This window comes from Camelus bactrianus, chromosome 22 (assembly GCF_048773025.1).
Source record: "Camelus bactrianus isolate YW-2024 breed Bactrian camel chromosome 22, ASM4877302v1, whole genome shotgun sequence".
In the NCBI taxonomy this organism is placed as follows: Eukaryota; Metazoa; Chordata; class Mammalia; order Artiodactyla; family Camelidae; genus Camelus; species Camelus bactrianus.
In genome coordinates, this window is record NC_133560.1 from 9,948,731 (window position 1) to 9,972,688 (window position 23,958).

At 47.9% G+C, this 23,958-nt stretch overlaps 1 long non-coding RNA gene across 27 annotated transcripts in view; it reads right to left on the minus strand.

Annotated features, from left to right (window-relative positions):
- LOC123613430 (uncharacterized) overlaps nucleotides 1-23,958 on the minus strand; it is a 463,022-nt gene that overhangs the window by 168,865 nt on the left and 270,199 nt on the right. For 22 of the 27 annotated variants that reach the window (XR_012501545.1, XR_012501555.1, XR_012501546.1 and 19 more), the window contains one exon: nucleotides 3,689-3,809. The exons of the other annotated variants lie outside the window; for them this stretch is intronic. This is a non-coding gene — a long non-coding RNA (uncharacterized LOC123613430). The remainder of the gene's footprint in view (nucleotides 1-3,688; nucleotides 3,810-23,958) is intronic. 27 annotated transcript variants of the gene reach the window in all.

The following is a 23,958-nucleotide window of genomic DNA, read 5'->3' on the forward strand; positions in this document are numbered from 1 at the left end:
TTATATTTTTACCCAAACCCATAGAATGTACAACACCAAGAGTGAACCCTAAGGTAAGCCATGGACTTTGGGTGATCACCCATGATGTGTCAGTGTAGGTCCATCCTTGGTAACAAACATACCACTCCAGTGAGTGATGCAGACAACGGGAGAGGCTGTAAACGTGTGCAGACAGAGGGTATATGGGAAATCTCCATACCTTCCTCTCGATTTTGCTATGAGCCTAAAACTGCTCTAAAACAGTGAAGACTGTCTTAAAAATGTGGTGGAAATGTGGAATCATTCTGTTCTTTAAGAATCAAGAGCTGGACCTCTGTGTCAGAAGAGGACATGTATTCTTCACCATTCGCTCACTGTATTGTTGGCAATCCACTATTTTTCAGACATTTTGAAGACATCGCTTCACTTCATCCCCTCCCGCCATTAGAGAAACTGAGGCGGCGAGTGAGTGCTGTCGCCCTTTGGACAGGGTTCCAGCCCGGCCTTGTCTGCCTGCACAGCCCTCGGTCGCCCCAGCACCACTCTGCCGTCTCTCTGGAAGAGGCTGGGAAGCCCGCAGCGAGCATTTGGGAGAGTCTGGAAGCTAATTTCAAGTAGCCACTCGGAGGGCAACATCTTACTAGACATCTTTTCAATTCAGGATGCAAAAAGGCAGAAGTCTCGCTCAGCTCTGAACCTGGCCACAGATGGCTGTCAGAGAATATTTTCTGTCCAGTCGCAATGGATCCATGCACAGGGCACGTGACCTCAGCAGGGAACTTGCATCTCAGGTCTGAGAGTCTGCGGGCAGCTCAAGGCTGGAGCAACCCCGAGCGCTGTCGTCCTGCAACCCAGGGGCCGGAGTCGGGGTGGAGTGCGTGGCCCGGACAGCGAAGCAGCATGATGCAATGAACAAATCTTGGCCCTTAGCACCTCCGCTGGCAGGGACTGCCTGACCTTGGCCAGGCTCTCGCTCAGCTCCTTGAGGCACGCACAGCAGCGAGTTCCAGGATGAAAAGCACCCATGATGTCTCCCAAGGGCCGGACAGCACTTTGGCAATGACAGTATTTTAATAGATGACCAGGCCGGTGCAGTAAAAATAACCTTTGCAGGTAGTAGCCAGCTCTTGTTTTTTTCCAAGTCTCTTTTGCCTGTCACTCCACAGCCCAGCCCAGAAGAGCCTTTCCTTTCATCACAGAGTGGAAAAATTCTTGGTGGCGTTCTCCCCAGAGCTGGGACCCACTCATAAATCCCCAGGTGCATCTGGGGCATTCACGGGAGAGCAGGTCATTTCAGGGGCTCTGGACACACAGCTCAGCGCTGGCCACGCAATCACAGAGGAGGAGGGACACTCTGGGGACCCGTTATTTTACTGCGGTTTTATAACCGTTTGACTTTTTTTTTTTAACAGTCTTCTCAGAGCAGAAGAAAGAAAACTTTTCCACTCCTGTTGGGAACCTCATGGGTATACGATGTCAAGATTCCGGGGCAGGTCAGTGGTACAGCCGAGACAGCCCAGGGCTAAGAATTGATGGAGTTACTCCTCCCTCCAGGAGGGACAACATTACTCCTGCACGTAGTGACCTCCTCCCGAGAGGACATAGGGAAATGGGGAAAAGGTAACTTGACAGCGGAGAAACCTGACAAACGCTACCCCAGCAAGGTCGGCACCAGCAGGAATAAATCAGGTCAGTAAGTATGTCCAGTATGTTCCCTTGATTGGCACCAGCAGGAATAAGCCAGGTCAGTAAGTATGTCCAGTATGTTCCCTTGACACAAGGTGATGTGAATGGCACTTCTGCTCTGGGGTCTTCCTCCCTCAAATCTATAACCTCATGTGATAATATATAATATAATATAATATAATATAATATAATATAATATAATATAATATAATATAATATATATAAAATCTAATCATGAGAAAAACAACAGACAAATTCCAGTTGAGGGGTGTTCTGCAAAATACTGGTCCAGGACTTCTCAAACTGCCAAGGCCATCAAAAAACAAGGGAAAGTCCAGGAAACTGTCATGGCCAAGAGGAGCCTAAGAAGACAAGGTCACTAAATGCGAGGTAGGATTCCGGGTGGGATCTTGGGGCAGAAAAAAAGCACTTTAAGTAAAACTAAGGAAATCGGAATTAATTAGTTAATAATGTACCAATAGTGGTTCATTAATTTTGAAAAATGCACCAAGCTAACGTAAGGTGGTAATAACAGAGGAAACCAGGTGTGGACTATGTGGAAACTCTGTGTCATCTTTGCAATTTTTCTGTAAATTCAGAACTGTTGGAAAATGTAAAGTTTATTTTACAAACGGAATGGATTGTGTTTCACCTTTTGCCTTCCCGGTCTGCCTCCTTGCACCACCTTCTTACAAGCCTTGGCAGCTTAGCAGGTCTTACATTTTTTTTAATCAATGTTTTCTACTTATGTATTTTGCTCTCCCACTTTGAGGCTATTTATAAAAGTTTAGTCTATCCAGCCAGTAATTCCTCCAGAGATGGACACAACAGTATCCCTCAATCCTCCTCTGGCATTTTTAAGGGAGCTCCCAAGGGTTTGAGACCAACATCCTATTCACATGCTTAGTGCGTAACTACTCAGCTAAGTCAGGGACTTCACAGGGAGTCAAGGTTCTCCACTGGCTGCTGTTGGGAGCTGTGAGTGGTAAATGAAGAAGCAGGAACCCTCCTACACTGTGGGTGGGAATGTAAACTGATGCAGCCACAATGGAGAGTCCTTAAGACACTAAAAATAGATTTACTATATGATCCAGCAATCCCACTCCTGGGTACATATCCAGAGGAAACTCTAATTCGAAAAGATACATGTACCCCAATGTTCATAGCAGCACTATATACAATAGCCAAGACACGAAGCAACCTAAATGTCCATCAACAGAAGGACACCATATATATATATAATGGAATACTACTCAGCCATAAAAAGGAATGAAATAATGCCATTTGCAGCAACATGGATATACCCAGAGATTATCATACTAAATGAAGCAAGTCAGACAAAGACGAGTATCACATGCTATCACTTATATGTGGAATCTAAAAAAAAATGACACAAATGAACTTAGTTACAAAACAGAAACAGACTCACAGACACAGAAAACAACCTTATGGTTACCAAAGTGGAATGAGGGGAAGGGATAAATTGTAAGTTTGGGATTTGCAGATACACACTGTTATATATAAAATAAACAAACAACAAAGTCCAATTGCATAGCATAGGGAACTATATTCCATATCTTATAATAACCTATAATGGAAAAGAATATGTATGTATAAGTGAATCAGTGTGCTCTGCCCCAGAAACCAACACAATATTGTAAATCAACTATACTTTAATTAAAAAAAAAGAAGAAGAAAGGGGAGAGAGGAAAGGGAGAGGGAGGGGAAGAGGAGGAGAAGAGAAGAAGAAGGAAAAGAACGTTTATAACTTGTTTAACGTTAGTATCCTGTGGACTGTTTTGAAAGGCAGAAGACACAAGAGCCTCTCAGTCTCTCAATAGAATTGGACTGCACCCTAGTCCCACGCCCCTGCTGGCACAAAGACCTCTCAGATTTATGCAGCTCTCCAAGGAAGCGAGAGACTCAATGTCCCCAACCCAGGCCACCTTATGGAGAAGGAAGAAATACAGTTGGACTTCAGGAACCTGGCTTCCCAGGCAGCTTGGCTGAGAGGCGTCCATACCATATGACCAAAGCTGGCTGCGGCTGCCTCCCTGCGGACCCTGGGAGCGGAGGGGAGCTGGACATCAGGGCTCATCCTCACCAGGACGGTGCCTCCTTCTGCTTCTCTCTCACTTCTTTCCCTGGAGGATTAGAGACTGTCTTAGAGGGATCTAAGTCATTTTGTTTTAACCCTCACCTCCTTTGCTTTCTCTCCCATCCCCTTCCTCCCTCTCTCCTGCCCCCCTTCTGCTGCTCTCCCAGAGACAGGAGAAGAGGGGGCAGGGTGCAACCACAAAAAGAATCGCACAGCAATTGAGGCTAGGACAAAAGCTGGTTAGAACCAAGATGGCGGGAGGTTCAACTTCCGGTAGACCTTGAGGCCCGAGATGGCAGAAGATTTGACTTCCAGTAGAACTTGAGCTTCATTACATGCTCATTATGATACATTAGCATGATAAATGGCACTCCCACTGTGGCATGGCAGTTCAGAGGCTGACCATAAAAGGCCAAAAAGGAGGCAGTGGCCCAATTCCAGGGAATCCCCACCCCTTCCCCAAAGTAGTTGGAATAAACTCCCGCTTGTTAGCAGATGAAGTTACAGAGCCCATAAGAACTAAACACTCCCACTCTCTGGCCTTCTGTGTCGGCCTGCACTCTGTCTGAGGAGTCAGTGTCTCCCTGAATAAATCTGCTCTCACTCTGCTAGGCTCCCTCTTGAATTCTTGCCTGTGCAAAGCCAAAGACCCTCACTTGATGGGGCGCATCCCAGGGACTCGCCAGAGACCTGGGATATGGCCGTGCTTTCGCACTCCATTTTCCTGCAGCGTCCCCACAGGACAGATGTGGCCCAAACCCAGGTCTTTAGGAACATCTGCCGGGACCGCAGCTGCCTTCCCCTGGGACCAGGGGACCCCTGTTCCCCCCCCACCCCCAACTATTGGGTTTTATCCAAGGACTTTGGTTTTCTGGCCAGAATATTTGCACCGAAGTCAGCAGGGCCCTCTAGCTATTAAAATAACTTGCTAAAATCTCTGAGGATTTGCACATGTAGGAGGAAGAGGGAGATGCTGTTTTGCAAAACCCTGGCTGCAGCTGGCGCCGGCTTGCCTAGGAAGAGCATCGCCCAGTTCTTCGCAGGGATGGTGTATCTCTTTTGGACATACCTGGACTTGCGGGAAATGTGTAGAAAAAGGGGTTTAATTGTTCTGATTAAAAGGGAACAGCAGCTTGGAATCTGGCTAGCAGCTGCATGCTGACAGCTGGAGGAAGCAGGGTTTGTAGGAGTTGTAGGAGTCAATGGCGGGGCGGGGGTGGGGTGGGGACTGGAGGGCAGAGTAATTTACTTCGGGGATGACACCCTTTGTTCACTGCAGACCTTTAGGAAACATCTGCTAAACTTGACCCCTGTGGGCTGGTGGTCATTGAAAACCAGCATTAAGTTGACAGGGACAGAAAGAAACAGTCCCGGGGAAAGACAGGAATGAGATTGAGTGCTCAATGCGAACAGGAAATCAAAGGCAGGAAGTGATCAGTAACGTGTAAATCCCCCTCCCAGGCCCCCAGGGTGGGAGTGTGGAAGGTGGTGGGGGGATGGCTAGAAACATTTGGGAAAGAGTCCCAGGCCTTTCCGTAATGCAGACATGGTCTCTCAGGAAGGACCCCACACTGGTAAACTTGGGGATCACACACACACACACACACACACACACACACACACCCCTGTGCAGGACCAGCTCTCCTTGAGCAGTGATTCTCAACCTTGGCTACAAATGTGAATTGCCTGGGAGTTTCAAGAAAGCCAAGCCTACTCCTTCATCAAACCAAGAACATCGGAATCAATGGACTTTCCGAGCTTCCAAGTGGTCTCAGCATGACGGGGTTGAGCAGCACTGTCCTAGAGCAAGGGACCCCGGCAACCCCAGCCACACAGAAAACTGATGTCACTACGGCCCCCTGCTGAACCTGCGCCCCCTTCCTCGCACACTTCCCCCTCCCCCAACCTCCTCCCTCCCTCCTTCCCTCCCCTCCTCCACAACAGGAACCCCTCCCACAGGCACGACACATAAAATATAGGAATTTGTATTTCAGATAAACCACGAATAATCTTTTTTAGCAGAAGTACGTTCCATGCAATCATGCAACATACTCATACTAAAAAATTATCCATGATTTACTAAAATTCAAATCTAACCGGACACCCAGTGTTTTCAGTTACTACATCTGAAAACCCCAGACAGTGACAATTTACAAAACAATAAAGGGAAAGGCTTCTTGCACTGCACGGAGATCTGGCGAGACCACCAGCCCCCAATCCAGAGTAAAGCGTCCCAAATCCTGGTGAGAATCAGCAACGTTTTTCTGGTGCCCCAACGTTGTTAGGGCCCTGCGGCGCTACACGTTACCACCACCAGAGGGCGCGCTATGAGCCCACTTAATAAATTTTGAGGATCATCCTATGATATACCTAATACAAATCTTCTTTTATCTTCACAATGGCCCTGTGAGGCAGGGGCTTTTATTATCATCCATTTTACAGATGGGAGACACCACAGCACAGAGAGGTTAAATGATTTGCCCAAGATCACACAGCAAGTAAGTAGCCAAGCTGGGATTTAGACCTGGGCTATCTGTCTTCAGAGCACAAATGCTTAACCACTCTTCTGGAATGCTTTGTCTTAACCAGGGCATCACAGTCCATGCCAGGGAGAGGCCACTGCATCTATGACCACGCCCCTTTTGATGGACATTTAGCTGTGTCCAGGTTTCCACTAGTACAAATGATGCAGCAGCGGGCTCCTTGTGCAGTGCTGATGGGGGCTCTGCGGGGCAGACCAGAGGTGGAACGTGCACAGGTCCTGTGTCCACAGATACCACCATATCTCACTCCCTATCTCCGGCTTCCGTCTCGCTGCCACCAAAGGCACGGCGGGAAGAAGGAACAGCCTGTGGAGAGGCGCAGGGATGTGCTGTGGAAACGGGAAGAGAGGGGACTACTTCTGTTCTTGGGAGGGAGAGACTGAGCAACACTGCAGCCACAAGGAAACGAGAGAATGTACCAAATCAATTGGGTGATCTAGCTAAGGGGCTTTCCGGGCAAGTCCAGGCATGGGGGCTTCTCTTCTCAAGGCCTCGTACACGTTACACATACAGAAGAATCAGGACATGTGGCCCTGCCCGTGGCCTCCGTGCAGGGCTCATCCCGCAACAAGAGCTGTGCCCGACCACTGGTCTCCACGGAGTTGATGGATTGGGAAGGAAGAGGGCTAGGATTCCTGCTGATTCTCAGGGAGCCTGGGGGGTGAGAGAAGAGGGTGTTCCTGTCCCCCCAGGGTCTAGAACAGATTAAGCCTTCAGTACGCTCCTGGGAAGTGAGGGGAATGAAGGGCGCCCGAGGGAAGCGCTGACTCCGCACTCCACTCTGCCCTGGGACTGCGCACATAGTGACGATGGAAGCATCGCGGACCAGGGCTGGGGCGTGCTCTGGGATTCCTGTGCCCCTCCCACATCATCCTTCCTAATGACAGAAGCCAGTAGCACACGTGCTGTCTCTGCTTTCAGACAATGGGGTACCCGATGGCCTGAGCTTTGAAATGATTCCCCCTTATTTACTTGTAACACACGTTTGTCCTTCTGCTTGTCCGGAATCGTGAGCGCCCTCCACCACTTTGGAGAATTCCCTCCTCCTGAGTCCCTGACTCCCCAGAGGGGCCAGAAAGTCTGTTTCCCAGAAACCAGGGTGCAGGCAGGTGACCAGACCCTCCAGTCAGATGCACCAGCAGCAGAACATGATTCCGAGCCAGCGGCTCTGAGATGAAGCCGGTTCCCACAGGTCGCGGGGAGGCGGCAAGGCCCAGTGGCAGAAGGTCTAGGGTTATGTCTGGACCCTTTTGTGCGGTGGCTCTTCTTGGCACTGGGCACAGTTCCACTCCCTGGAGCTGCCCTGTGGTGGCACATCTGGGCTGCGTTCCCACCACAGAGCCTCTTAGCCTGGTTCTCGGGCCGCTCAAAAGATGCTCAGAGCCCCCCGGTGTCCCGTAATAAATTCCATTGCTGCTTAAACTCACTGCAGGTGGTTTCTGCGGTTTGCAAACAAGGCTGCCCGAGACCTCCCTGTTGGCCCAGCATTTTTGAAAGGGAGGCATTTAGTATGCTGCCTGACTCCCACCCTATCAGACACAGCTGATTCCAGAACTAACCCAGACACCCAGCAGGGTAAACAGACCTCCAAGTAGGGTCATTCCGCTTTCAAAAGTGCTTCTGGGACCATAAAGAATGATCTGCCCCCACCTTCACCCTTTCTCCCATTCAGGCCCATCTCCCCCGTGTGGCCAGAGTGAACTTTCTCAAAAATGACCTGGCATGCCCCTGCACAAGTGACATCTGTTCAGGGAGTTTGAAATCCGGGAATCGCATCCCATAAAGCATAGGATAGGAGCGGAGGACCTGGGAGACGGGCCAGACACCCCATTCTGTCCCCTCCTCCTTCTGAGGACAGAAGGGGGCAGCTCAGCCATGCTGGGATGAGGGTTTGCAGCCTCTTCTGTGTGCTCAGCTTTGTCCCCAGCACCAAGGGACCTGGGCAGGAGGCCACAGCTGCTGCAAGGGTTTTGGGTTAAAATCACACAGGTGACCTTGAGTCTTCTCTGAACACCTCTCCCATCCCTCTGCCCTGGCAACAAAGCCCCAACTTCTGCCACTGCACTCAGGTCCACTGGCCCCAGTCAACACATCCACCAGGGACAGGCTACCTGATGAAGACCTCTGGTCCGGCCACCACCACAACAGACCACTGGAGGACCAGGTGGCCCGGGCCCCATCACACCCACATCACTCACAAAGCTCTCCACTCAGCTCCCCGCACTCTCGTCCCTCCTCAGTCCCTTCCACCAGCCTGGGGCGTCTCTGAGGGCAGTCATCAGCAACTGCCTCTTGGGTCCCCTGAGCCTAGAAATGGCATAGACGTTTGCTGAACAAGGAAACAGCAGGACAGCGGGTGTGGCACTGGGGACAAGGAGGGTATTTGCGATGGTGGCCCCTCTAGTGGCCACTGCTTTCCTCAGAATAAAGACCTGGACGTGCTCGTCCTCCACCCTCCCCGCAACCTTCATTCCTCCTCTGCCCTCTCCTCTCCCACTTCCCCTCTTTGCTCATCCACGCCAGCCACACTGCACTTCTTACTGTTCTTTGAACCTGCAAAAATGCTCCCTGCCCCAGGGCCTTTGCACTGGCTATAATGCTCTTCCCCCAGATGCCCTCATAACTTAAGCCCTCACCTCTGGTGAATTGTAAATCATAAGCTGTTAAATATTAGTTATTCTATCTTTGCCATTCTATTTATTATCATTATTGTTATGGTTATGGTTATTATTTACATTGTTAGTATTTCAAGTAATTCTTGAATTGCGGGGAGCCGGCTGCCTTTCTGTGTCCCTGGTGCCAAGTCAGGTGATTTCGACCCCCTGCCCCCAAGCCAAGGCCGCTCTCCACAGCCTCCAGCCAGCCCGCCGGCTTTCGGCAGTGCCTCCCTCTGTCCACTGGAGGGCGCCCGCAACTCCTCCTTGTCGGCACAGAGACTCCGCAGAGCCAGGGATGCAGGCTTTGAGCAGCAGGACCTCCGACCGCTGCGAGCTGAAGCGGACCTGTGAACCCTGGGGCAGAGTCTCAGGTCTCTGAAATCCAACTCAATTCCTTGATTCCTTTTTCTTTCCTTTTTTCTTTTTTTGTTTTCCTGCATAGTTGGCTGTTGGCTCGAGGGTGACATTGAAAATGCCCAAAATGTAATAATTCTGGAGATTGGAATCTGTGGAAATATAAATCAACCAAATGCAGACCACCTCCCCCACAACGCTGAGAACTGCACAGAGGCAGGGGACACAGAAGTGGCAACAGAGCAGACCGCGGGCCACGTGTGGCCCCCAGATGACGTCTGTTCTGCTTCATGGTATCTGATAAACTGAACGGGGGGGGGGGGTCACCATTTTAAAATTGGGAGATTTCACATCAAATCTAGATTTCTGTCTTTGCTTCTAAAATGGGGCGAAAGGAGCCCATCTGCTCACATGGCAAACCTCTCTGATAGTCAGGAAGGCACATTTGTCGGGAGAAGATTTTAGAGCGGACTGTATTAATGGCTTGTTAACTTGATTAGAACTCTCAACCGTTGAACATATGAAATGGGTCCCCCTTTCATTCTCCTGCATTTGCAGGGACAGACCTGATCACCTGCACCTAGAGCACTGCTGGCATATTCAGTCAAGGCTCAAAAGATCTTATTTGAAATAATGAACTTGTGGGGCTGGGGTGGGAGCAGCGGAGGGGGTAGGGGCCAACCGCTAGGAAATGCAAGATGTCCTGAACTTGCCCGGCCATGGGGCTGGATTCCAACTCGTGTGCCTGTGGCATTGGGACGGGAAGGCTGTCCCCGTGCGCAGCCATCAGAAGAAGCCAGATGATAGGCTTTCCCAAGGCTCCGGAACATCTCAGCTTCCCATCCCACCACTGAACAGAAATGATTTGGCATTGGTTAAACTTAGAGATTGAATTTTGTGATGAGGCTAGTGCCCTGAGTCTAAGACTCCCAGTGTCTTGGGAAGGGGTTCAGGAAGGACTCTAGGAAGCTGACTGCCTGTGTGGGGTGTGTCAGACACAGATGAATGTGTCACATGATGGTGAACTGGCATTTACACTGGTCCCTCATCACCAAAGAGCCGGAAGCCCCCTGCACAGGTACATCAGAGGCCACCCTCTGTTCTGATCTGGCTGGATCCTCTCTCTCTTCCAGCATCTAGACTCAGCTGAACCTAACCTTCTGCCCTCTGCCCTCTGCCCTCTCCCAGGATGCTTTGTGGGCCCAGAGTTCTTGTTGCTAATTGCATCTCCCAGTGCTCATAAATCAAGTACTTAACTGTTGGTTTCTAAAGAGGCATTTTCCCCTCTCCAGTATGCTCTGCAAAATGCCGGCTGCAGATCTGACTTACTGGAAGACCTCCAATTCTGTTTTCTTGAGGTCTTGCTGCTCTCACTTTCTCTGTGATATCCTGGAAATTACTCCACGTCTTCATTAGGCAGGGTCAAGGATGCTCCTTAAAAGAGGCCAGCTAGATGGAGTATCCAATTGCCCTTCCCTCCATCCTCCCTTCTGGAATGCATAAGAGGTAGCTGGAGCTCTGGCAGCCTCCGTTGGGCCATGAGGCAAACTAGAGGATGAAAGCAAAGGCTAAAAATGGTGAAGCAGTAATATGAAGAACCTGGTACCCCTGTGACCATGGAACCACCCTACCAGCCCTGGACTAACTCCTTGTAGGACTATTTTAAATGAGAGAGGAGTCAGCATGATGATGTGTAAACTGCTGCTCTTCTAGGCACGGTGCTTTCACAGCAACTGCTATGAACTTCATCTTAACCAAGGGACCGTCTCCCCCTGGGCTGACTTCCAGCTGAGATACCTCTTCCCCTCTCTCTCCATGTACAGTCAACACCCAGTGAACTGCCTCAGCCCACTTTGTGTTGTTTCTCAGGTGGTTTGTGCAATTAGTTATGAGAGAGACGTGTATGCTGCCTGGATGTCTCCTGGATAAAAACGTCTTTCAGATGGCCTCCCCTGATTCTCATCCAGATAGAGTGTTTAGACTGGGCTGACCTTCAGCCAGCATGTAAAGACACACTTGTACTGGCTGGTAAATTATAAACACAACCACACAGGTTGGAACCCAGTTGCTGCTTCAACACCCACTAGGGTACCCCTACTCCTTCCCCTCAGATTCACATAATCCAGCCACTTAAAAAGTTTACACCTGGGGAGGCGAGGGTCTAAGACTCACCCATCTCATATGTGTTCTGACGGGGGACACCCATGAGATGCCTCTGCCCCAAGGTGTATAGAGGAGGGGCCCACACCATCCCGGCCTGGGAAGGAAGGTGTCCTGACTGCCCCACCACCCCACCACTGTTTGAGACCCGCTGGCATCCAGAGCTGTGCCCTTTCCCACCTGGTAACTGGTGCTCTGCTGACTCTGATCTCCCACCTGTGACCAGTAGCCTCAAGGCTTGTTCTCTGGGCTCAGAAACACCCCAGGGAGCACTGGCTGTCTCCCCCAGACACTCACTGGATGCAGACCCCAACCTCCCACCTTGTCCTCCATTCATCCTGCTGGCCTGGCAGAACGCCCCCCCGCCCCCAGCTCCTGGCTCCCAGCACCCACACCCGTGGGCGTGGAGCGTGGGCCAACAGAGCACCACCAGCTGGTGCCCCTGCTGCTCCAGAACTCACAGCCCGGCCAACACGTGGGGCTGCATCCCTGGTCGCTCTGGAGCAACCCCTTCCAACCTCCAATCCCCTCCTTATTCCTGAGCATCATCTACAGACTCTTCCTCGCATCTCCTCCTGGATGCGAACCAATAAACCCCTCGATCCCAGTGACTTTCCTGTGTGGAGAATTTCCCCAGGCTTTTGTCTTAATCCCTTTTGTCTGGGCCAGGAGTTCTCACGGGGGGAATCTTTGGGGGTGTTTTGCAAATGAGTGGGGCATTTTCAGCTGTCCCAGTGACTGGCGGGGAGCCAGTGGCATTTAGCAGATAGGGGCTGAAATTTTTTCCCAATATTCACTGTAAAGTTATTGAACTATGGCGTGCATACAGAAGAGTGTGTGCATCTATGTGTACACACGATGAGTTTTCACAAAGTGGACATATCCATCTAACCAGCTCCCAGACCCAAACCAGGAGATTATCAGCACCCCTAAAACTCCTTCAGATCCCCTCGCGGCCGCTACCATCCATCCAGGATAACCACCGCCCTGACTTCTAACACCAGGAATTCTATTTTTTTTTAACCTCCTTGGAAAGACATCATGCCAAGTATATTTTTTGGGTCTGGCTTCTTCCACTCACATTCATGTGTCAGAGATTCCTTCATGTTGCTGCAGACGGTTCTTGATGGGCACTTGGGTTCTTTGATGTTATTAGAAGTAGCGCTGCCCTGAACATTCCCCCGTGTACTTCCTGATTGACAGACATACACATTTCTCCTAGGCATTCACCACAGAGTGAGCACCTGGGCCATGGGACAGGCATATACACAGCCTTAGCAGCTACAGCTGAAAAGTTTTCCAAAGTTGTTGTAGCCGTTGACAGTCCCATCTGCACATTAGGAGAGTTCCTGTTGCCCTGCTTCCTTGTCAACACTTAGTATTATCTGTTTCATGTTAGCCATTCTGGAGGGTGTGCTGTGGTATCTCACTGCGATTGCTGGCCATTTGGATACCCTCTTTTGTGAAGTGTCTGCTCAAGCCTCTGCCCAGTTTACTGTTAAGTCTATGCTTTTTCTTTTATAGTTTGTAGCTCTTTATGTATTCTGGGTACAACTTCTTTGATGAATACATGGATTACGGATCTCCTCTCTAGTTTGTGACTCATCTTTTCACTCTCCTCAAAGTGTCACTGGATGAAACAGGATCTTTAGAGAATAAAACTCATTAACGTTTCCTTTCAGGTTAATACATTCTGATGCTAAGTAATCTTTTCCTGTCTCTTCATTTCCTTCTAGAAATTTCATAGGTCTACCTTTCACATTTTAACTTATAATCCCATACGCCTTTCCAGTGATCCATCAGGCATCCATGAAAGTGAAAAACCTGTTTATAATGAGCTCACCTAGAGCCTAGCTCAGCTTTACACATAAACACAAAGTTGTTTTTTTTTTTGTACAGTTTAACATACACTGAATTTCCCGAATGTAACTCTTGTGTAAATTTAGAGAAGATGATATTTTGTTTGATTTGGAACTTTATCAAGATTTGAATCACCATTTCAGAAAAAATGCATCACTGACAACAAAGCTGCTCAGGGTGCAGCCTGAGTTACCTGCAGACCCACCTGTGTCCGTCTACAGCTCTAGGGGATTCTGTGTTTGAAAGAGACACACATACTTAGTTGGCTCTTTTTCAAACTATCAAGGAGAAGGAAGTTTCAGCAACCTTCACTCAATTATTGTCGTACTTCTCTTAAATCCAAATGTATTCACATAACTGATCACTTCAAATATGTCCCTGGGTGTGGCCACGCCCTTATGTCTAGATATTGGCGCACGCATGTTTGTAACATTAATTATTTTCATTTCTCTTTCTGTGACAACTAAGGCATTATGTTAGTTTGGGAGAGGGAATTACGTGTGTGGGTGCATTTCATCTCAATTCATTTCAGGACGGGAAAGGGGATTTTACAAAGAATTTCCTGTAAGGAGGGGCCGTTGGGGCTGATAGGGTGAGGACCAGCGTCCTGGGCTCTGCTCAGGGCGCCTCACATTTCACATCAAATGAGAACAGTTTTCTCTCCTAAAATGAAATTCTTCTTAGGCCAACCAATTTCACAGTAATAGTAGTGTTCTTTTCTGTTCATTACACTTGTTAAAAAGAAGGAGCTACAGCAACCCCAGGAGAGATACGTGGGTGGCCCTGCTTCTCAAAGCCACCTCACTCCCTCCACCATCTACCTGCCTGAAGTCACACTCGGGCCCACTCTGGTTCTCTGTTGGGTTTAGTTTCACAGGTAGAAAGGTCTGAGTTCAAGCCCCAGCTCTGCCCCAGACTCCCTGTGTGGCTCTGGGGCACACACCCTCCGTGAGCCCACAGCCTGCATTCACCAAGTGCGGACCGGAAGACTTACTGGGTGTGTCTGTGAGTCAGAAGGTAACAGCTGCTGACCTGTACTGAGTGCCGACTCCAGGCCAGCTCCTGTACTAAATGCCTTAGAAGGATAATCTCCTTTCACCCTCACAGCCCTGCCATTTGGATGGGGACTGCTACTATCCCCATTTTACAGATGAGGAAAGTGGAGGCACAGAGAGGGTAAGTAAATTGCCCTAGGTCACACAGTATATGGCAAAGCTGAGCGTTGACCCCAGGAAGACGGACTGGCTTCCATCAAATAATAACTTATAGGGAAAACAGTGTCCAGCACAGGGAAGATACTTTTAAAATGTCAGCTATGTGCCTAATGGTTGAATAGTTCTGAAAACTTAAATTTTTTTGTTGTTATTGTTTCTTTCTCCCCCTCAACCCCCACCCAATAAGAACTAGACACATGCCTTTGGTTGAAAATATTAAACCATTTCATATATGTCATAGTGAGTTTCAAACAACTTGATTTCTAATATCCCAACTGCCTAAATTTGGCAGAGTTTGTCAACAGGCCACTAGGAAAAGTGATGTTAATTTTAATTTACCTGTGAATGATATATGGAAGTCTGTGTTTGCACTGGAATTCATGCCAATATTTACCTTTTAAAAAAAATCGATTCCCATAAGCAACAAAAAACACACTATGTCAAAAATATTTCCAAGCCGCAGGCCACTTAGCCTGGAAATACTTGACAGGCAGAAGCACCCCTGCCCCCGCCCCCCACCCCGAGCGCGGGCTGCAGCAGGATTTGACCTGCAAGTCTCTAGATCCTGAAGAATGTTCTCTGATGCAGACCGAGGTCAGGTATGGTAAATAAAGCGGCTTCCAGTGCAAAATAGGCCCCACTTCTCAGCAGGTGTGGCGGCTGAAATTTTCCACTTTTGAAAACGGCTGTGGGCTTGGAGAGCGTTCGGGAGCTCGGCCGCGTGAGGCCGGGTCGCGGTCGCGGCAGCCGTCCAGGCGGCTGAAGTGTGTGGTCGTTCGCAAACAGCAGCAGGACCCTGGACTGCAGGGCCGGGCTTCGGGGCGAGCCTCTGCTATCGCCCGGCCAGCCGTCAAGATGCCTCGGGCCTCTGGGCTTCTGCTTCCCTGCCCGCCCAGAGGAGGAAGCTGAACGAGAGAACCCCTGAGGCACCCCCAGGTCGAGACTTCCGGGAGCTAAGGGGTCAGCACGTGCCACGGTTGTGGATGGGCCGGTGCCGGCTCACGTTTTGAACAAGCCAGGACTCACTTCCTTTCTAGCTGTGTGACTTGGGCCCATCACTCACCTCTCTGAGTCTCAGCTTCCTCCTTAATAAAACTAGGAATAATAACACTGATTTCCCAGGGTTGCTGCAAAGATAGCATTTAAAAGCCTGAACGTAGACTAGATGCTCAGCAAATGTCAGTTTCTCGCTCTCACACATTTACGCACGTCTTCTTTCCACTGCGACCCCCACTCTCAGCACCAGGCACCCGCCCCCCCGTGCAGTGAGACCACCGCCACCCATGCCCCACCCCAGCCCATCCTGTCCTTCCTCCTGCAATACCAGGAGTCGAGACTCTCAAATCTTCTGCCCCAAACTAGCATCCACTCTGAGACCAACTGTTGCAATGGGAACCACCTGATAAATGGATACATTTACACCTGTCACTTTCCCGGAACATTTGCCTTAAGAATTTTAATGATAGAATTTCAGTGCATAGACCAGAGACCAATCAGTGATTTAAATATGGCAACATTTGCTTTTAAAATTCCATTCCCTGATGATGCTAGGAAAAGTAGCTTTGGGAATGGCATCTGTATATTTTTTTTAATTAATTTTAATTTCTTTTTATTTTTTAATTGTTTTGGTAGGGGGAGGCAATTAGGTTTAGTTATCTAAATAGATGTTAATGGAGGTACTGGGGATTGAACCCAGGACCTCATGCATGCTAAGCACATGCTCTACCACTAAGCTATGCCCTCCTCCTGGTTTCTCTTTTCAATGTATATTACGTGTATAAGTATCTGGTCCCTCCGTGTGATTCATTTGGATCCATAATCTATTTCTTTTCCCTTGTGGCAAATAACCCACTCTGATAGATCCATCCCCAGAGTTTTAGCAGTGGGCAAAATCTTAGAGCTGGGATTCTTGTTTGCTTTCTCCAGGCAGCCACCCCAGATTCTTTTTGGAAGTAGGTGGAGCGTAAATGAAAAGTTGGTAAACAGAATTCTTTCTTTGGTCTCTTACGGACAGGCCTCGGTCTCTCCGGGCTGCTTCATGGCTCTGAAACGGTAATTATTGGTTGCTTTTTAAAGTGTCCTTCTGAACTGAGAGTCTTTAGTTATTCTAAATTCATTTGGGATCCTTCTGGACCCAAGAATTAAAGGTGACTCTTCATTCCTGTAAGTCAGAGACTGCCTCGTCTGAGGAAACATTCCAGGGCTGTTGGCATGCTGTGTGGTGAGATGGGCCAATTAAAGCTACACCCTAGCATCCTGCAGGTGGGGGCCCCAGGTAGCCTCGGGCAGCTGGAAGCTTCCTCGTGAGTCTGATCTTCAGCCCGGGGTGGACACTTCCCTCCCGCTGCCCCAGTATCTTGGTTCCTGGAGTGATGGAAATCAAGAAAGAGGCCACTGGGCCAGAAGAATTGTCGGTGGCTTTGTTGAACCACAAATCTCACTAATGTCACGGGATTTGGGTAATGCCCTGAAACACACCTGACTTCTGAAAGAGACAGTGCTGTTCCCGAAGATGCTACAAAGTCTACTATTTTATAATAGACACCCCCCACCCCAAGACCCCTTCTACCAATCCCACCTCCCTCCCAACACAACACTGTTATGGAGGATTAAGGGTGAGGTGGGAGTCTGATCAGGAGACACAGCAATCTCTGGCATTTAGTAACAATATGATAGTAACTGAGGACTTTTGTGAAGCACTTTATATGCGTTGCTTCATTTCATCCTCACAGTGACCCTAAGAAATAGGCCTTCCTCTTATCCCCAATTTCACAGAAGGGAGGGCCGAGGCTGGGGGCAGGGGAAGTAAGTTGTGGGAGGTTAGTAAGTGATGGAGATCCAAGCCCAGGTCCGACTGGCCCCACCAGCCTCATTTTGACAACTGCACACAGATCTGCCTCCTGCTTTGCCCTGAGCCTGAGAGCGTCACGATCTAATCATGGACCCACCGAGCTGGTCCCCCACCACATTCCCGCTCCCTCTTCCTCTCCAGCCTCACTGGCCACCTGCTTTCCCCTCTAGCGCCTTTGGAACTATCTTCCCCCCGACACACACACGCCCCCAAGCATACCTGCAAGCTTAATCCTTTACCTCCTGTGGCCTCTGCTCACTCAACACCTCATCAAAGCAGGCTTCCCTGGCCATCCTAAATAAGACAAGTCCCCAAGCTGACTTTTGACCGCATGTGTCACAAACCAATAAATCACCAACCTCCCCCGACCCCCAAGCCTGCTTTCTTTATTTACTCCCAGTGTCACGTGGGGATCAGGTGCAGGAGAAGAATAAAGAAGAGGCAACGTGCTTGAGCAAAGCGCCGGATGAAACTATGATTCCTTCGGTTACATAGGAAGATATTATGATATAAATAAATATATTTTATGGGGTTTGCTGGATATGACATGATTGGTCCAAAGTGCTGTTTTGGACAGAGGAATGCTGAACAAGGCATTTCGGAACAGACTTAAGACATAGCCAGATTAGGGAGTAACATACACACACTACTGTGTATAAACAAGATAAACAACAAGGACCTACTGTATAACGTAAGGGGCTATATTCAATTTCTTGCAGTGAGCTGTAATGGAAAAGAAACTGAAAAGATATATATGTATGTATATATATATATACACACACACACACACACATATATATGTATGAATACCTGAATCGCTTTGGTGTACACCTGAAACTAACATTGTAAATCAACTACCTTTCAATAAATAGTAAGAATTAAAAAAAGAGACATACCGAAGCTCCCTTCCAGGATAACACCCAAGATAAGGTTGGAAAGGCAAACTAGACTCTTCAGAGTAAAGAGATGGGACTGAACACAAGCACCTGATTAAAGTCCCTCGGGAACCCTTGCTACAACGATCATGATGGGAGTTTTTACAGACATAAACCTAAAAGGAAAATGTGAGAGGTGAAAATGACAGAACTTTGGGAGCTGGAGACCATATGGATAGGAAGTAACTGACCAAGCAGCCCTGCCAGAGCTGAGTTCCAAGCTCACAGCAGGAAAATCCATGAACCAGCGGGATTTGTACAGAAGAATGTGCAGAGCAACTCAGGAACCTGTAGCAACAGGTACTTCCTGGAACCCAGAGCAAAGTTGTGGGGAGGGAGCGCACAAAATAATGGAGGCTAATTGAAATCTGTTTGGTAGCAGTTAGATGCCTGGACCCCAACCCCTACACTCCACACTTCTGGGTACCTGCCCCTGCACCGCTCTGGCCCAAGACTGACCGTTTGCTTTCCAGGCAGGATAAAACATAGGGACTGTGTGACATCAGACCCACTTGATGGGGTCTGATACCCGGCATATCATACTAAAAATGGGGATTCAGCGGCTGTGGACATGTCCCTCTCTTATCCCTCTGCCCCTGTTGAGCTTCCAGAACGCTGGCAACCAGGTCTTTGCCCTTGTTGGGCTGCATCCCACAGGCCTGCAAGCCCTGTGCTTGCCCAGCCCCAAGAGCGAAGAAAGAACCTGGGATCAGCAACAGAGGTATCCACGGTTTACTGGATAGGGGATCTGACATGTCGGAAGCCAGGTCCTGGAGTGACAGCCCACCGTGCGCGGCAGATGGTGGGCAGGACGTGGTGGCAGTCTTCACTCCTGCAGGGGGAGGGGGCTTCACTACTGTGGGGCGGTACTGATGTCAGGTTGGCTCATTGGTTACCAGGGAAACCAGCGGAGGAGCACGCCCCTCACCACCCCTTTGATAAACTATCATAGTGGAGATAGCTCTGCTCTGAAGATTAGAAGAATCCCTAGCTGCAGGCAAGTACACAGGCATTTACTGGTTAGGCTCTGTGATTAAGAGGGAAGGGCAGCCATGTGTGTAGGGTGCAGGCGAGGCAGGGACTGGTCCAGCAGGGGATGTACAAACAGCAAGAGAACAGCTATCTTGGGTGGCCTGATCACAAAGCCTTCCATACAGAAGGATGGAAGAGTCTTCTCTGCTCTGTCTGATAAGCTCAGTTAGAAATACCTGAAGATAGTGACACAGGGGCCCCAAGAAGTGGCACAGCATGGAGCCCCACAATAAAGCTCACCATCGAGAAGCTCTGCCCATTCAGACCCACGGATGAAGAGACTTCTGAGGAAAGCCTCTACAAGGTAAGTCAGAGAACAAAATAAAAACTTGGAGGAAACAGAAATTATGCAAGGAGAAAAAACTTCCAAAAACTGTCACTGATAACCTTTGCAAGATAAGCAAAAACACTGCATCCGTGAAACAAGAAGAGAATGCTTTAAAAACACACACACACACACCTAACAGAACAAAACATATTTGTTGAAAATTAAGAATGTGAAAATAGAAGGAAAAAACTTTGTAAAAAATTGGAAGACAAAACTGAGGAAAAGTTTCCAAAAGTAAGTCTGAAAGACAAAGAGATGGAAAACAGGGAAGAAAAGAGAAAGTAATTTGAAGACCAAAGAATTCTCACATGCAAATGAAAAGAGTACCACAAAGAAAGAATAGTGAAAACTGAAAAGAGAGGATGTTCAACAAAATAGTACAAGAATATTTCCCAAACTTGAAGAACAGAAATTTCTGAATTGAAAGGGAACTTCAAGTTCACAGCATAATGAAAAAAAAAGTGCACACCAAGGTACATTGTTATGAAATTTCAAGAATACTTGGAATAAAGAAAACATCCTACCAAGCTTCTGAAGGGTAGAAAAAGATAGGTCAGATGCAACAGATCAGGAATTGGAAAGAATAAGGAATTCTCAACAGCACACAGAGAGAAAAACAAGCAAGTAAACAAACAAAAAGGAATGGGGCAGTGACTTCAAAATTCTAAAGGAATGTCATCTCCAACCTAGAGTTCTATACCCAGCCCAATTATCACTCGTGTGTAGAACAGAATAAAGATAATTCAGACATGCAAATTCTAAAAAAAAAATTAACTTCCATGTTTTTTCCCCAGGAAGCCATTGAAAGGTATATGCTACCAAATGAAGACATAAACTAATAACAAAAGGACATAGTTTCCTGGGGCTGCCACAACAACTTACCACAAACTGGGTGGTTGAAAACAGCACAGTCCTAAAGGCTAGAAACCCAAAATCATGGTGTCAGCAGGGCAATGCTTTCTCTGAAACCTCAAGGAAAAGGTTCTTCCTTGACTCCTCCAGTTTCTGTTGGACCGAGGCATTCCTTGGCTTGTGGCCAGCAGAACTCTAATCTTTGTTTCCATCTTCACATGGCTGCCTTCCCTCTGTGTCTTCACAAAGTCCTTCCTCTGTGCCTGTCTGTCTCTGTACCTCTTCTCCTCTTCTTATATGGACATCAGTCATGTGGGGTTAAGGGCCTCACCCTACTCCAGTATGACCTCATCTTAACTAGTTACACCTACATTAAGCCTATTTCTAAATAATGCCACATTCTAAGGTTCTGGGAAAAACATGAATTTGTGAGGAGGGGTACAATACTTAACCCAGCACAACATACAGAAACAGGAGATGAGAAGAATTCTCTGGATGATGGCAAAGGACCAGCCCAGGCTGACAGCTGTGTATGAGAGTTGAGGGCATCCAGGCCAGATTGTGCAGGAGAGATGCTCATAGGTTTTGTCAGGAAGGTGAAATCGAGATTTGGGGATTGAATTAATGTTTAAACACAGAGAAAACCGAACAAATAAACAGCAGCAACAATAAAAAGGCAATTGTTAACTCTAGGAAAAACAAAAGGTTAGTTCACAGCCCCACTCCCACAAGGCATATGTAAATGTATAAAAGAAATAATAAATGTTTATCAAGTCAAAATTACAATATAAATATATGGAGAGGGTGGAGGGGTGGGAAGTGGTGGACATGGAGGGAGAATGTAGTGGTAAGTCCTTATGTTCCACAGGCAATGGATAAGTTAACGAAGAAAGCCAAAAACTAAAAAAGCCAGAGTTAGCGATTCAACAACATATAGGCATATGGAGCAAATATTAAGAGAGTTGAAAATATTGGCCCTGAAGAAGGGAAAATGGGAGGGGTGAAGAACTGAGGAATGTTGTTTGTCTAACAAACCTTGCAGAACTAGTTGAACTATGCATACTCATAACTTCAACTAGAAAAAAAAAATCAAGGCAAAAGAGAGAAAGACACCAGTTGGGCCAATCAGCAGCAGCGTTGTCCCCTGCATACCACACCATAAGTATATCTTATCATTGACATATTTTATGGTGAAATTCTAGAGTCATCTTAACACACTGGTGCTGGGCCATGGGCAATTGCCACCCCAGGGAACATTTGACAATGTCTGGAGGAATTTTTAATTTTCACAACTCAGGGAGAGGAGTGCCACTGGCGTCTAGTGGGTAAAAGACCAGTAATGCTGCTAAACATCCCACAATGCAGAGTGTAGTACACAACAACAAAGAATTTGTTCAGCAATTAACAAAAAATAATTATCTAGCCCCAAAAGTCATGAGTGCCAAGGTGGAGAAACTCATGCTCAACAGTCAGCTGGAAAGAGAAACTCCATTGAGCAAATCTGGGAAAACTCAGTTTCTCTACAGTCACGTAACTCTCTGACACCAGATCTGTGATTTTTTTCATTCCCACACTAACCAATTCTCCAGTTCTCTGTGGACACCAACTGGGAGTCTGACAATCCAATTCAATTCTACATTACCTACCAGGAGATAGCATCAAATCCCACAAGTTAAGAGCTCAGTCCCATGAGGTGGCCCCCACCGGAGATGCCAATACCAGACCCCAGGCCTCCCACACTTCTGATCAAATGGCCACAAATCAGGGTTTCCCATGACTCCCTCCATAGGTTCAACAACTTTCTAGAATGGCTCACAGAACTCAGGAGGGCACTTTACTGATGTTTATCAGTCTACTATAAAGTATACAACAGCCATATAGAAGAGATGCACAGAGCAAGTTTGGGGGTGGGGGATGTCTGGAGCGTCCATGCCCTGCCCAGGTGCACCACCCTCCCAGCAACTCCATGTGTTCACCAACCTGAAAGCTCTCTGAACCCCATCCTTTTAGGTTTTTGCAAAGGCATGATCATGATCGATTAAACCATTGACCATTGGTGACTAACTCAACTTCTAGTCCCTCACCCCTCCCCCAAGGAGGTTGGGGGTGGGGCTGACAGCTCCAACCCACTGATCCTGGCCATTTCCCCAGTCAACCAGCCCCCATCATCCTCAGAGGTTTTCCTGAAGTCACCTCATTAACATAAATTTTGGGGTGGTGGGAGGGAGCCTGTTACAAATAACAAAAGACATTCTTTGCATCCTTATCCCCCTTTTCACTTAGGAAATTCCAAGGATTTTAGGAGCTCTGTGCCAGGAGCAGGGATGAAGGCCAAAATGTATACTTCTTATTATAAAATCACCACGTCCCGGGAAGTTGCTGAGCTTCTCTAGGTAAGAAATCACAAAGGGCTGAATGAAGACAGTTCTAAGGCAGACTCCACAGAACTTGAGACAGGATGTAGATGGTGAGAGTGGAGTCAAGGCTGAGTTTTACCACTTGGGTATCTGAGTGGATGTTGATTCCAAAAAACCAAAACCAGGAAAAGGGCATAGAGGGAGAAGAAAAATAGTTTAACTGGGCAAGTTTCAGTTGAGTTACTTAGAGGCCAGGGGAGGTCAAAGTGACGATATTTAGTAGGTAGGGTTCTGGGGTTTAGGACAGAGATCGGGGTGGTGGACATATATGTGGCAGTCACTACGTTTAGAAGTAGGGTTTCATGAGGGTATTTTTTTAAGCCACTGTTGACCCAAGACCTAGCACAGTGGCTGACACTTAATAAAAGATGCATACGAAAGATGTATTGGCTGAATGAAGGAAAACCATGTGTACCAGCTTCCTGTGGTTGCTATTACCATAAACTGGGTGGCTAAAAACAACAGAAACTTATCCTCTCACAGTTCTGGAGGCCAGAAGTCTGAAGTCAGTGTCACTGGGCTGAAATTAAGGTGTTAACAAGACCACACTCTCTCCGGGAGAGAGTCATTCCTTGCCTCTTCCAGCTTTGGGTGGCTGCCAGCATTCTTTGGCTTGTGGCCACATCACTCAGGTACCTGTCTGCACATCACCTTCTCCTGGTCTGTGTCTAATCTCTCTCTGCCTCTCTCTTAAAAGGACACTTGTGATGGTATTTAAGACCTTCCCAGATAATCCAGGAAAATCTCATCTCAAAATCCTTAACTTAATCACATCTATAAAAACTTTACCATTTAGGGTAACAGTCATGGTTTCCAGGAATATGCTGGAATAACTCGATATCCTTGGGTACCACCTTTCAAAATAAATCTTAAAATCCTGAAACTGAAGACATGATGGGAAGGCTGACTAACCTAGATGTTGTGGTGGTTTTAAAATGTCCACAGACTGTTTGATAGCCCTCTCTTCAAGAGGTGGATTCTAATTTCCTTCC